The sequence below is a fragment of the Ruditapes philippinarum genome, unplaced genomic scaffold (assembly GCF_026571515.1).
Source record: "Ruditapes philippinarum isolate M1 unplaced genomic scaffold, ASM2657151v2 ctg274_1_1_1_1, whole genome shotgun sequence".
Classification (NCBI taxonomy): Eukaryota; Metazoa; Mollusca; class Bivalvia; order Venerida; family Veneridae; genus Ruditapes; species Ruditapes philippinarum.
Genome location: NW_026862201.1, coordinates 2,155 through 19,055, shown reverse-complemented (window position 1 = coordinate 19,055; position 16,901 = coordinate 2,155). Strand labels below are relative to the sequence as shown.

Here is a 16,901-nt window from a genome sequence, read left to right as displayed (position 1 = left end):
GTTATCACTGTAAATAATGTACGTGTACATGTTTCAGTAACAATCAAGAATAAAGTCGCAAAGATAGAAAATTGTAAACACTTACTAGTAACTCGTATTTTTAAAGTTTGTAATAACCTTCTATGTTACATCCCTAATTCGCAGCTCACTGAATACACTCACCTTCTTATGTATCTGAATTTTTTATATTTTAAATTCGCAATTTAAGATCTGCTTCAAATAGTTATACCTAAACACCGTAAACAGACTTTCTTTTCAAAGGGTACACCGGTTTTATATCTCTGACATCTTTTAAAAATAAATAAAAAAAACATATTCTCTTTCTTCTTCTTATCATCATCATCATCATCATTTTTTATTATTATTATTATTATTATTATCAATGTTAATATTATTATTATTATACTTTTTTATTATTATCATTATTATTATTATTATTATCAATTTTATTATTATTTATTATTATTATTATTATTATTATTATCATCATCATTATTATTATTATTATTATTATTATATTATTATTATTATTATTATTATTATTGCTACTACTACTTTTCTCGAACTTGATTTCTTTGTTAACATATACAGTATGTTTAAAACAAAATTAAAAAAAGTGAGGTTTCTGTTTATGTTAGTGAATACTATCTATTTTTGATAGCGTTGTAACTTTTCCGCATCTTACGGTTTGTTTTAAGGGTGTATAGCTCAAAGCAATTTGTTTATATTCTATTGATTTGAATACCATGTATATATAATTAGCTACAGCTGTTTACATAATGTGTTAGCTAAATTATCAACGTGTTTAAAATAGAGCAAACAATGTAAGCACACATGTGAAATAAGATTATATTCGATCATTAAATCCAATCAAATAATCGCATCTGTTACCAATTGTTTCAAATAGACAAAACATGTTGTTTTTGAAACGTCGCTTTTATAAAATATAATATAAACTGAACTTTGTAATCAATGAAAGATGAAAGAAAGTTTCAGTTTAATGCATTTGATATCCAGAGACAAAACATGTGCATGTCCTTTGTGCATCTGTAAAGTCCTCAAATGTATCAAAGGATTTTGGTAAACGTAGGGTTCCAAAACATGGAAGAGTGACTTCTGACGGTATATAACAAATTGATACACATTGGCGTTAAATATTGATATTAAATCGTCATATCCACACAATAACGTTATTAAATCACAAGAACATGTTAACTAGCTTCTTTCTCAGAGAATGCAAAGAATAAAGTCGCCACTAGTCAATACAATAACTTAAATTATCAGATCACCACATATGATCTACTTAAATGTAATAATGTCCTCAAACCATCATCCTCAGAAAAATCACCACCACGTAAAATGACAATAAAACAACTAAGATTACCGCAATGAAAAGAATAACTTTAAAAAACACTTTAAAATAACTTAAATCACCCCTACTAAGAATAAGGTTAACTTTAATCATTAATTTTTCTTTATAGAAAGCAAGTAGTAATAATCATCTATTTTCATATGCATGTTGCCGGCTCGCCACGGCGAGCCGGTATTACGTTATGATTTTACTGAGAAACAACCTAAAACTCCGAATCCATCCAAAAATTTAATCGAAGCTTGGCTTCCAGCTTTCTTTAAAAATTTATCTATCAGGGCTAGGATCCAAAATTATTTAGCCAATCAAATTTAATCTTACATAGCGTCAAAAAACCTTCAATTTTCACGCCATATTTAAAAAGCAGCAAGTATTGTTTTGAGCGCAAATATATTATGATGATTAAAAATGTTTGTTTTCATGAATTCTTTTCAATAAATCATATTAACACTGACTTTTGATTTACCGATTTCACCTGTTCCTCTGTAGTAAGTTTTCGTTTGGTTAATTAACATAAGTGTACACCTGGCTCAGAGCATTTTTTTTCTTTTTCCTTTTGTCCGGTCATTTTATCCTTTCCGGTATTTAGTGTATATATTTACTGGCCGGGATCCGGGACGCCCGGACTGGCCGGGATCCGGGATCGTATAAGATATAGAGGAAAAACTTATAAACTATATTTGTGTTGATTATTGTCGTAATGAAAGGCCATTAAACGTTAAGTTTTTTATTGTATGTAATGAACGTTAAATTTATTAAACTTTGGATATAAATATATTTAGAGGTATTTATCAACAAACTTAAAAATCACAATACTTATAATTATATGCCTAATTAATTGGAAAAATCAAAGACTACAATCTTGAATTGGTCAAATCCCGGGATCACTTTATGTTTCAATGCGATCCAAGCTTTTCTGAAAACTATTCTTGAACTGGCCAATTCCTTGGATCTCTTTATACTTTAATACGATCCCGGCTTTTCTGAAAATATATTCTTGAACTGGTCAATTCCCGGGATCCCTATATGTTTTAATAGGATCCCGGCTTATCTAAAAAGCACCTAAGACTGGTTAATTCCCGGGATCCCTATATTTTTAATAGGATCCCGGCTTTTCTGGCTGAATTAATTGACAACTTGTGTTTACTTTAGGACTTGTGTCTTTCACTCAATTCAATACTAAATATCATATTACAACTTAACTTCGTATAAAGAGGCATTTTTATGAATTCTACCTATCTAACATTTATTTGGTCAAGGTCAAAAGGCCATATAGTAAATGTGCATAGACATAGGGACTTCATTCTATCTGTTTACATGCATCTTCATATATACTCATATTCCTCTTTGTTAAACTGAGTGAAACTGGCTTCCATAACTTTATGTCACTTTTATTTTGATGTTCGCTGAAGTCTCTTCAGCTAACAGAACTGTTATTTTTACATTTAAACGCACCCCTTGAAAAAAATTACGAAGCGAGTCGCTACTAGCTTTTTTAAAAGCTAACCTTGTTATAACTTAAATTGCGATAGCAAAACCCTTCTCATATAACATGTATAACAATTTAAAACTCCCCTTCTCATATAAAACTTTAACTACCTCTTTTATAAAAGAACTTAAATAACCTCTTCTCATATAACAACTTACATATAATAACTATTGTCATCCCTTCTCATATAACAACTTACATATAATAACTTTAGTAATTCTTTGTCATATAACACTTATCACAAAAATGAAAATGGTTTATATCAAATTGTCATTTTAACGTCCAATTTGATGAACTGTACTTAAATAATGAAATACCATTGTCGAAGTGAACAACATCCGTCAGCTGGCAGACAAATAACATGGTGTTGTTTCACTGCCAGAAATGTATATGTAGTTAAACTTTCAAATCTTATGAGACAACATTTCAAAGACATGATAATTATATTGACATACAATTAAGTAATGAAGTTTGAAATTAAAACTAATTAAACCTTGAATCAAATAAATCAAATAAGATAATTAAAACATGTACAATTAATTAACCATAAATGTCACTTTGTTACATCCCTAATTCGCAGCTCACGTGCAAAGGTGAGCGAACAGGGCCGTGTCTACGCTTTCCCTTTCCAGAAAGTGAGCGATAGTGGAAACATTCGTCCGCGTATAAAACATTTTAGTTTCTGTGGCCTCTGATGTTAGTGATAAAAAACTACATGTTGGTTGAAAATTATAAACACAATGTGCACAGGTGAGCTAAAAAGACCGCGTATACAAACTTAATTCATGTTTATATGACCCATATTCATTTTCTTGAAAGTATTTTCTTGAAAGTATTTCCGTTTTACCAAATGCTAAATCCTCTTTGCGGTATATTACATCCTATTTGTTCATTATCGTGTGTTTGTTCGTTTTCCTGTGTTCTCGATCTTACGTTTTTCATCAGTATTATACTAGTAGTTTCGGTTTGTGTTATTCTTTCTTTTTGTTATTTTTTTGCACAGAAAATATCCCCCTGCAATCATGAGTATGAACTTCGTATGTTTGACTATAATCACCTGAACAAGAAAGTAGCGATGAATTTGAAATAATTTACCAGGGCAAAACGCTGATAAGCAACTAAACATAACATGTACCATTTATCGTAGGTACATCTGTTTCCTCTATCATATAGTTAATTAAGATATTTTATGTATTTGCAATAAACATCATATTTCTACAGTTCATAAGCGTTATATATATATATATATATATATATATATATATATATATATATATATATATATTATATATATATATATATATATATATATATATATATATATATATATATATATAATATATATATATATATATATATATATCGCACTGAGACATCGGTTAAACGTGAGCGTCTGTAAAGTAAATTAAAACCAGCCACACTTAAAATAATTTCTAAAAAGTACTTAAAAGTTATACACACCTACAAATGAATAAATTATAGTTAACATACCTTTTTTGTAATTGATACGTATGTTGTTTTGTAAAATGGTGATACATAGTTTGACACTCCCTAAAAATATTATTGCACTATAGTGTTAATGATTCTGTGACTTGTTATACGGACATGAGAATGTTTATTGACAAGAAATCCCGTGGTTACGAGAACCATTCCGAAAAAAGTTGTGAAACTTGTGAAATAAGTAATATATGTTTGTACGGTCAGATGAACATGACACCTCTCAGCATGAGCTTGTCGGTATTACAGATAAACAGACAGACACTCCATCGGAATGGATAATGTCACTGCTGCAGATAAATACCTACCATGTCACCACTTCTCACCCCCTCGGAGCGTGCTCGTCGCTGAGAAGTCACAGGGCATCGGCAGAAGATTTGAAGACCTGTACTGCGGACACCAATGCCGAGGGTAGTAGCCTTATAAAGTAGGCTAAGACTACGAGAATGGTGTGCTAGAGTGCGTAAGCCCCTAGCCCAGATAGACGGCTTGAACGACAGGCCAGAGAAAATACAGTATCTCCTTCGAATATATATCAAGTTAAATAGTGCAGGCTATAAATTTCACCGTAAATTCATTATTTAGTTGTTACTTTTTATGAACAAAGGATTTTTTATGATAACTTTCAGTGTTCTGATTTTGCAGATGTTACATTAGATGTATTTCTTTAATGTTTAAAATATCGAAAGAACGCTGAAGCAGATACAATACATATCGGAGGATCACAGACGGAACAATTTATATCAGGCTTCCTTTGATAAGACATGCAGAAATTAAATGTAATAAATTATGTTTAAAAATATCAATTTAGAATAAAATGTAATACAATACAATATAATGACACCAGAGGTGCTAGATGCGTATGGTATAAACACCTATTTCAGGGTGAATACCACCTACAGGTTAACGTCTTATATCTTCTACCTTTTTGTTTTAAACATTATTAATAATTATATAATTTATATAATTTCATTACAGAATTAACAACGAAACATTTACAAAATCATTCAGGCAAATTCAGATCTGAAATTATTAAGAATAAATATATTTTCTAATTTATGTGACTTGTTTTGAAATTTCTTTCTTACTATTTCGAATGGATGTCTAGATACATATACCACAAACGAAAGTTTTCGTTAGTCCATGACGCTTCGCAACCATTCGGAGAATGATTAGTACTAACATACTCATCCGTGTCGTTTTGGGGTGTGTTTTACCGATTATATCCATCATGAATATTTACATAAAGCTGTAAGTCTACGAGAACAAAAAACAAAATATATTGCTGTAATGGATGAAGCTTATATAGAGAAAAGTGTGAATGTTTTCCGGGTTTGTTTCGTGACAGCGTGGTGCGAAAAATACACGTAGAGCGCCCAAGATTCTTGTATTGGTATGGAAAAATGGCACAACTTAAAAAAGTAAAGCAATAATGCGTGATAACAAGCGTGATTAACAACCTTCGTCTTGATAGATATACAGCCGCTGTACATTATATAATTATACAACTACTGATACGGAAATAAACACATTTTATGTTCATGACAGATTAAAACTTTTAATTAAGAATTTATGACTCATCTTATAAGTCTTTTTTAAGGGCTTTATTTTGAATTTTCAAGACAAGTGAAATACTACATGCACGAATAAATGTTACATGTATGTGTTTATCTTTATTCTTATTTTTTATTTTTAACTTGAATATAGTCCGACACAAGTTAATTAACCAATTTATTTGCGATCGGCATTACATATATTAACAAGAACTATCTTTAAATAAGATCCTCAGTCGTGGTGAACCTCGTCTAACTTTATTGCATAAATATCGTCATTGCTAGCCAAATGTCATTCCACCATTTTACTATACGGCACACGGATTGTCTCTGTCCGGCAGATACCGGAAAAAGATGGCCAATAACTTATAAGTTTACCGGAATTAAAGATGACAACATACAACATGCAGAAGATTTGATTTGATAGCTAAACTAATGGCATGTTCTTTTAGAAATAATATATATCCCAAACAGTGATATTTTGGCTAAATAAAATCACTGCTTGGAGTTAGGATGCGAGGAATTATATCACGAGGTCGTAGCAAAATAATGATACGCATCCGAACAGGTTGTGTAACATTGCTTTCCTTCGACATGGGTGTATCTGCGTCACAGATCCACTGAAATTCGCGAATCTGAGATCTACAGACAATGATATACCTGCGATACACCAAATACTGTGTATCTCAGATACACAAAAATGAGCGTATATGTGATCCACTAAATAGATGTACATGCGATACACCGTAATAGGTGAACATAAGTTACCCTGTAATTTTTGCGACCCACCGAAATAGATGTACATGGGATCCACCGAAATGGTGTATCCCCGATCCACCGAAAAAAATCTACATGCGATCCAATGAATTGAATGAATCTGTGATCTAAAGAAACTGGTGTATCATAAAATTAACGAACTGCAACGTAAGTTTTTTTAGGGTTTAGTTTTGATAACAAAATAATAAAAGTACTAGAGTACAGACATATAGCATGTATACATATGAGATAAATGTATCGTATTTTGTTTTTGTTATGTGATGTATTGTTATAAAATGTACAATGTTATGTTCTATTCAATCTATTATACTACATATAGTTTTAACTTTTAACCGTAGGAAATGATTAAACTATGTTACACTTTCGTATATTTCATTTGTAACGAGTATTATGCATTTTATTAGACTGTTGCTACATGTAACAAGAACAGAACTGAAACTTTATTTCGGACTTGTACAAAATACACCACCATACACAATGTAATCATTCAAATATATCAAATATAAGTCGCATTCCGTAATCATATCAACAACATAATATCATAAATTAAATAAGGCAATTGCCAACAAGTGAAAGTTATAATCAGAATATGTATCATATGTATTTAACTTACAGCATGTGTTATTCCTCATTGATACTTTGCCGTATCCACTCTTTAAAGTATTTCCGTAAAGTAAATCATATTTCAATTACTCAGTTGTTGCAATTCAATGACAGGCCGCGCAAATTAATCTGTTGTTTTACGTGCGCGAATTCGTCTCTATATTTCTGTTTCATGGGAGAAAAAAAGGACAAAAATAATCAAATGAGTTTCGAAAACGGAAATTATACATATGGGAATAAAGTGTTATCACTGTAAATAATGTACGTGTACATGTTTCAGTAACAATCAAGAATAAAGTCGCAAAGATAGAAAATTGTAACACTTACTAGTAACTCGTATTTTTAAAGTTTGTAATAACCTTCTATGTTACATCCCTAATTCGCAGCTCACTGAATACACTCACCTTCTTATGTATCTGAATTTTTTATATTTTAAATTCGCAATTTAAGATCTGCTTCAAATAATGTAGTTATACCTAAACACCGTAAACAGACTTTCTTTTCAAAGGGTACACCGGTTTTATATCTCTGACATCTTTTAAAAATAAATAAAAAAAACATATTCTCTTTCTTCTTCTTATCATCATCATCATCATCATTTTTATTATTATTATTATTATTATTATCAATGTTAATATTATTATTATTATTACTTTTTTTATTATTATCATTATTATTATTATTATTATCATTATTTTATTATTATTATTATTATTATTATTATTATTATCATCATCATTATTATTATTATTATTATTATTATTATTATTATTATTGCTACTACTACTTTTCTCGAACTTGATTTCTTTGTTAACATATACAGTATGTTTAAAACGAAAATTAAAAAAGTGAGGTTTCTGTTTATGTTAGTGAATACTATCTATTTTTGATAGCGTTGTATCTTTTCCGCATCTTACGGTTTGTTTTAAGTGTGTATAGCTCAAAGCAATTTGTTTATATTCTATTGATTTGAATACAATGTATATATAATTAGCTACAGCTGTTTACATAATGTGTTAGCTAAAATATCAACGTGTTTAAATAGAGCAAACAATGTGAGCACACATGTGAAATAAGATTCTATTCGATCATTAAATCCAATCAAATAATCGCATCTGTTACCAATTGTTTCAAATAGACAAAACATGTTGTATTTTAAACGTCGCTTTTATATGATATTATATAAACTGAACTTTGTGATAAATGAAAGATGAAAGAGAGTTTCAGTTTAATGCATTTGATATCCAGAGACAAAACATGTGCATGTCCTTTGTGCATCTGTAAAGTCCTCAAATGTATCAAAGGATTTTGGTAAACGTGGGGTTCCAAAACATGGTAGTCTTCTGACGGTATATAACAAATTGATACACATTGGCGTTTAATATTGATATTAAATTGTCATACCCACACAATAACGTTATTAAATCACAATAAAGTTACTAAAATCACAGTAAATAGCTTCTTTCTCAGAGAATGCAACGACTTAAGTCGCCAGTAGTCAATACAATAACTTAAATTATCAGATCACCACATATGATCTACTTAAATGTAATAAAAGGCCTTAAACCACCATCCTCAGAAAAATCACCACCACGTAAAATGACAATAAAACAACTAAGATTATCGCAATGAAAAGAATAACTTTAAAAAAAACACTTTAAAACAACTTAAATCACCCCTACTAAGAAATAGGTTAACTTAAATCATTATTTTTCTTTATAGAAAGCAAGTAGAAATAATCATCTATTTTCATATGCATGTTTATAACTTAAATTGCGATAGCAACTTAAAAAAACCCTTTTCATATAACAATTTTAAACTCCCCTTCTCATATAAAACTTTAACTACCATTTTTATAAAAGAACTTAAATAACCTCTTCTCATATAACAACTTACATATAATAACTTTAGTCATCCCTTCTCATATAACAATTTAAAAACTTACTTTTCATAAAGATTTAATAACTTTAACTAACCCATTTATGTAAAAAACTTAAATCACCCCTCCTCAAATAATAATTTTAATCGTCCCTTCTTTATAATAACTTAACTCAATTTATAACGAACGTTAATCACCCCTCCTCATGTAAAAACATAAACCATTCCATTTTATATAACAACTTAAATCATCTCTTCTCATATGGTAACTTAAATCACCCCTTCTCATATAAAAACTTAAATCACCTCTTCTCATATAATACTTTAAATCACTTTTTCTCATATAATAACTTAAATCACCTCTTCTCGTTTAATAACTTAAATCAACTCTTTTCATATAAAAACCTTAAACAATTTCTCTTCATATAAAAAATTTAAATAATCTCATATTATGTAATAATCTCCTTTTCTCATATAATAACTTAAATCACCCCTTGTCATATAACATGAAATCACAACTTGAACAATGCTACAAATAATATACCCCTTTTTCATTTGTAAAAAAGTGTATCTATTTTCATGCATGGCATTATTATGAATAACCTGTTTCAATAACAGAAATAATAAATTAAATACATGACAAAAAAATCACAGTGAAAAAAACAACCATGATTTATCCGTATGAAATCAATCAAATATTCGGTCGAGCTGTTGGCAACAACTGGTAATTTAAATATGCACAAATGATTCATTCTCTCCACTAGATCTTTCATAAAACAAAAAACAAAAACAAAAAAAGTGTTTCAAAAGTCAAGATTAAACAACAATAGCAACACCAATAACAACACCAATAACAACAACAAACAGACAACAAAACAACAATCAAGACTACAAGGGTGAAAGAGGGACAGGAAACAAATATCTCAACAATGTTCTATTTTTAAATATCAATTATTTAAAATACAAAATTTATCGAAACTAAAAATAAAAAATTAATATTTTTTGCAGTGATTCATATTTCATTCAAAGGCATGCTACTATGTTTGTTGTTCTAATAGACCATGGGAAATGTAGTGTATATTGACATTGTTGTAAGCTTGAAGATTTCTTTTAGGAAAACATTTATTCAAATTAAAAAAAACCGGAATAATATTATTTAACGTTTCTGTATGAATAAATCTTATTAAGTAGTTTGTAACATAAATTCGCGCGTCAGAGCACGTAATTCCACGATGTTACTTCATGTGCATACGGCCATGGTTATGTACACGCACCAAAATATAAAAGAAAGTAGTATGGTGGCTGATTTGATACGCTTTTGTGCGTCTAGTTGGCGCTAGCGACAACACGACAAAGCTCAAAACGGCGCGTTGTCGGACTTTTTTCATGACGTCCTGTCGCTAGCGACAACACGACAAAGCGCCAAACGCTAGCAACAAAGCGACACACAAAAGCGTACAAAATCAGCCACCATAAAATAGAGATCCAGTATTCCCTGCATTAACATTTACATCTCTGCCTTGAATATTAAATGTGACATTTTTGCAGGAATAGTCGCGTGACACGCACCTGTTCGGAAATGGAACTTTTTCAAATTCGCACGTTTTTAAATGGATATAGCATTGTCCTTAACCTTAATCACATGACATCCCGAAAATGCCATGTATTGGTTTTAATATTTGGGTCGCATTAAAGTAGGGACAAGAAAAGCATTGATGCAAAGCATCAAAGGCGACGACTAAAACATTTGATCAAGTTTTGCACCTAAATACTTAACAAAAGATGTGTACTTTATATCAGTACCATTACATGTGACCTGGAGGCAATTAAGGACCCTGTTTAAGTTGAAATTTAAACCAAAAAGAATAAACTCTTTCTTGCCAAGATGCAAAGACAATTTATAATAAATTAACCAATCACTTATAAGACTCATGCCATAAGAGATAATTTTTTCAGATTTATTTTACCAGATACAAGGATACCTGAGTCATAAGAATATAATAAAGCTTATTTCTTAGGGTTGCAGACATGTCATTGACATATATAAGACATAAAATAGGACCTAAAATGAACCTCAGGGGGACACCATAAGTACTCCGAGCAGTAGTAGAATGAGTACCAACCGTATAACCGGCGCAGTAGTGACAGATTTCTGCAGTGATGACAGAGAATCAAAATTTACTGATTACTACAACAGGTAGGTTATAAATTTGACAAGTAGTCTTGTAATATATATAGCTATAACTAAGTTTGTACTACTTAATGCCAATTTATGTTATGTTATCTTAAGAAGGACAATTTCGTTTCTATGAATTTATTGTTCATTGACTGGAGAAACTATCAGGTAATTTTGGACTAGTTTCTACAGTTACTGAAATATTTTGAGTGGGTCGTGATCACTGCAGCAATCTATCACCACTGGCGTAGGTAATACGGTGTGATATATGTACTAGTACCCCTTTTATTACAAAAAAATACGTTATTGATTTACTTGCGTGCCTACAAGTGTGATTAATTTGCGATATCTATACAAGCATCGTAAATTTTGTGAATTATGTAACTACCAAATTCATGTACTGATACATAAACCGAATCTTGAGTATGACAGACTAAAACGTCCGCCTAAAAAATTTACAGCTTACATATTAAAAAGCAGAACTAAATTCGGGTCAATTTCACTGAATTAAATACGATACACTTAAGTGTGTATACATGTATCTTGCATTTGATATTGCATATTTCGGTTATTGTTATCGATAATGTTGACACAATAGATAGATACTTCAAGGGTGCTTACTTACAAGATGCTTTGGAACAATAATCATTAGATTAAAAAAGCAAGTTTCTTTTAAAACTGACATGTAATCGACTCTCAACATGTACAGCACTTTTAGAGATAAACGCAAAAAACAACACTTTATACGGTCATGTCACTGCTACATATCAACAGCATGAGCTTGTCGATGTAACATATAAACAGACACTCCATTGAATAGATAATGCCACTGCTGCAGATAAATACCTACCGTGTCACCACTTCTCACTTCCCCTCGGAGCGTACTTGTCGCTGAGAAGGCACAGTGCATCGGCAGAAGATTTTAAGACTTGTACTGCGGACAAGCTGCCGGTGTCCTGACCAATGCCGAGGGTAGTGGCCCTATAAAGTAGGCTAAGACCACGAGAATGGTGTGCTAGGGTGCGTAAGCCCCAAGCACAGATAGACGGCTTGAACGACAGGCCAGAGAAAATACAGTATCTCCTTCGAAAATATATGAATTTTAAATAGTGCAGGCTATAAATTTCACCGTAAACTATGATCATTATTTAGGTGTCACTTTTTATGAACAAAAGATGTTTTATGTTAACTGGCAATGTTCTGATTTTGCAGATGTTACATAAGATGTATTTATTTTATGTTTTAAATATCGGAAGAACACTGACGAAGATACAATACATATCGGTAGATCACAGACAGCATAATTTATATCTGGCTTCCTTTAATAAGACATGCAGAAATTTAATGTACTAAACTATGTTTAAAAAATATCAATTTAGAATGAAATGTATTGCAATACATAAAATGACACAGATGTGCTAGATACGTGCGGTGCAAGCACTTGTTTCAGCGTGAATACCACATACAGGTTACCGTCTAAAATTTCGACTTTTTTTGTTTTCGTTGATCTTTTTAAAATCTCTTTCTTAAATTATTACATATTTTCATTACAAAAATAATAACGAAACATTTAAACATTTCTTTTAGGCAAATTCAGACCTAAAATGATTGTGAATATACATATTTTATTTCGTATGGATGTCTAGATACATATACCACAAGCGAAAGTTTTCGTCAGTCCATGACGCTTCGTAACCATTCGGAGAATGATGAGTACTAAAAAACTCATCCGTGTCGTTTTGGGGTGTGTTTTACCGATTATATCCATCATGAATATTTACATAAACCTGTAACTTATTTCACTGTCTACGAGAACAAAAACAAAAAATATTGCTGTAATGGATGAAGCTAATATTTTGAATCTGAAGAGAGAAAAAAAGTGTGAATGCTTTCCGGGTTTGTTTCGTGACAATTTGATGCTATAGATACACGTACAGCGCCCAGGATTCTTGTATTGGTATGGAAAAATGGCACAACTTCAAAAAGTAAAGAAGTAATGCGTGATAACAAGCGTGATTAACAACCTTCGTCTTGATAGATATACAACCACTGTAAATTATATAATTATACAACTACTGATACGGAAATAAACACATTTTATGTTCATGACAGATTAAAACTTTTGATTAAGAATTTATGACTCATCTTATAAATCGCTTTTGGGGCTTTATTTTGAATTCTCAAGACAAGTGAAATACTACATGCACGAATAAATGTTACATGTATGTGTTTATCTTTATTCTTATTTTTTATTTTTTTATTTTTAACTTGAATATAGCCCGACACCAATTAATTAACCAATTTATTTGCGATCGGCACAACATATATTAACAAGTACTATCTTTAAACTAGAACTATCACTAAATGTGATTAATACCCCCGCAAGACTGCTTTGGAAATGAGGAAGTTACTACTCACTAGTTACTAGTAACAGAATACCTTGCAAAGAATTGAAATAGAGTTATGGTTGTGGGCAATTAAAGTTAGTTGTGGTTCTTGTATGTTGCATTTCCTTTTAATGTGGTTGACTATTGATGAAGTTTTATTGAATTACTCTGTAATAAGTCCAGAAAGAGTTACGCTTCTTGAGCACTGCACTTCCCGTCATTGCACTTGTTCATTGTATGAAGTTGCATTTGATTAAACATGAGTTTTTAAGTTATGCACCGGACAAGGAAAAAAACAAAGGGCAATAACTCTACAAATACTGAAGATGGAGTAATGGTTATTGTAAACTGCACCTCCTCCTATTGCCCTTTACCATTATATGAAGTTGTACTGAATTCCAACTACTAGTTTTCAAGTTATGCACTGGACCAAACAAAATAACAAAGGGCAATAACTGTAATTTGTCGAAATAGAGTTATGGTTCTTGTACACTGCACTTCATCTCAATGCCCTTGACAATTGTATGAAGTTTCATTGAATTCCAACCATTATTTTTCAAGTTATGCACTGGACAATTAAAGGTAACAAAGGGCAAAAACTCTTATATGAGTCATGAAAGAGTTATGGTTTCTGTGCACTGCACTTCCTCTAAATGTGCTTGATCATTGTATGAAGTTATATTGAATTCCAACCATTAGTCTTCAAGTTATGCTCCGGACAAAAAAAGCAATGGAAAGTAACAAAGGGCAATAACCCTGTAATTACTTTAGATAGAGTTATGGTTTTTATGCACTGCACTTTCCTTTATTATGCTTGACCATTGTATGAAGTGTTTTTGAATTCCAACCAGCAGTTTTCAAGTTATGCTTCAGACAAAGAAAAGTAACAAAGGGCAATAACTCTGTAATTAGTCAAGAAAGAGTTATGATTCTTGTGGATGCACTTCCTCTTAATGTGCTTAATCATTGTATGAAGTTATATTGAATACAAGCCATTAGTCTTCAAGCTATGGTCCGGACAAAAGAAAGCAATAGAAAAGTAACAAAGGGCAATAAGTCTGAAATTACTTTAGATAGAGTTATGGTTCTTGTGCACTGCACATCCCTTATTGTGCTTGACCATTGTAAGAAGTTGTTTTGAATTCCAACCAGTAGTTTTCAAGTTATGGTCCGGACAAGGAAAAGTAACAAAGGGCAATCACTCTGCAATTAGTCAAAATAGAATCACTGCACTTCCTTCTAATGTGCTTGATCGTTGTATGAAGTTGTATTGAATTCCAATCATTAGTCTTCAAGTTATGCTCCGGACAAGAAATATGCAACGGACCGCTGGACCGACCGACCGACCGACCACCGAGTGACTCCTATATAGCCCCCCAAACTTCGTTTCGGGGGTATAATAAGATGCTCGGCCGTGGTGAACCTCATTTAACTTTATTGCATTAATATCATCATAGCCAGCCTAATGTCACACCACCATATACTATATCGCACACATATTGCCTGTCCGGCAGACACCGGGAAAAAGATGTCGAATAACTAGTAAGTTTACAATAAGTCAAGATGAAAACAAACAACCTGCAGAAGATTTAGTTTGATAGCTAAACTAATGGCGTGTTGTTTAACAAATAAAATATCCCAAGCTAAATAAAATCACTGTTTGGAGTTCGGGTGCGAGGAATTATATCACGAGGTCGTAGCTAAATAATTATACGCATCCGAACAGGTTGTGTAACATCTGCTATCCTTTGACATGATTGTATCTGCGTCACAGATCCACTGAAATTGGCAAATCTGCGATCTACCGACGTTAATGTATCTGCGATACACCAAATACTGTGTATCTCAGATACACAAAAATGAGCGTATATGTGATCCACTAAATAGATGCGCATACGATACACCGTAATAGGTGAACATAAGTTACCCTATAATTGTTGCGATCCACCGAAATAGATGTACATGCGATACAATGACATGGTGTATCTGGGATCCACCGAAATGGTGTATCTGGGATCCACCGAAATAATTTTACATGCGATCCAATGAATTAAATGAATTTGTGATAAAAAAACAACTGGTGTATCATAAAATTAACGAACTGCAACGTAAGAGTTTGGTTGAGGTTTTTAGGGTGAGTTTTGATAACCAAATAGTAATATTTTATTATTCTGTGATGTATTGTTATAAAATATACAATGTTATATTCTATTCAATCTATTATACTACATATAGTTTTTACTTTTAACCTTAAACTATGTTACACTTTCGTATATTTCATTTGTAACGAGAATTATGCATTTTATTAGACTGTTGCTACATGTAACAAGAACAGAACAGATCTGAAACTTTATTTCGGACTTGTACAAAATACATCATCATACACAATGCAATCATTCAAATATATCAAATATAAGTCACACTCCGTAATCATATCAACAATCATAATATCATAAATTATTTAAGGCAATTACCAACAAGCGAAAGTTATAATTAAAATATGTAGTATATATATTTAACTTACAGCATGTGTTATTCCTCATTGATAGTTTGCCGTATCCACTCTTTAAAGTATTTCCGTAAAGTAAATCGTGTTTCAATTACTCAGTTGTTGCAATTCAATGATAGGCCGTGCAAATTAAACTGTTGTTTTACGTGCTCGAATTCGTCTCTATATTTCTGTTTCATGGGAGAAAATAGGACAAAAATAATCAACTATGTTTCTGTTTCATGGGACAAAGTAGGGCAAAAATAATCAAATGGCTAAGTATTTTGAAAAATAAAAGTCATACATTTTGGACGAAAGTGTTATTACTGTAAATAATGTACATGTACATGTATGGGTCAGTAAAAATCAAGAATAAAAAAAAAATTAGAAAATTTTAACACTTATTATTAACTCTTATTTATATTAGCTTGTAATAACCTAGCACCTTCTTATATATCTAAAATTTCGACATTTTCCAGAAATGAGCTTCAAATAATGACATAATTATCTAAAAACTGCACAAATTTTGGTAAAAAGACTTTTTTGTTACGATGGTGCAACGGTTTAATATATCTGACATCTTTAAAAATCAACAAAAATATCATTCTTATTCTTCTTTGTCTTCTTCTTAATATTATCAATCATCATCATCATCATCATTATTATTATTATTATTATTATTAT

At 31.2% G+C, this 16,901-nt stretch overlaps 1 protein-coding gene across 2 annotated transcripts in view; it reads right to left on the bottom strand.

Annotated features, from left to right (window-relative positions):
- The window catches only part of LOC132718259 (inositol hexakisphosphate kinase 2-like), a 59,653-nt gene extending 43,315 nt beyond the window's left edge, over positions 1-16,338 (bottom strand). Inside the window, exon 1 of one of the 2 annotated variants that reach the window (XM_060701909.1) lies at positions 16,254-16,338. The gene's annotated coding sequence lies outside the window, so the exon portion shown is untranslated. Of the gene's footprint in view, positions 1-7,298; positions 7,369-16,253 lie in introns of those variants that run through there. The other variant, XM_060701911.1, reaches the window with a different exon arrangement.
- Between the last annotated feature and the right edge of the window lie 563 nt (positions 16,339-16,901).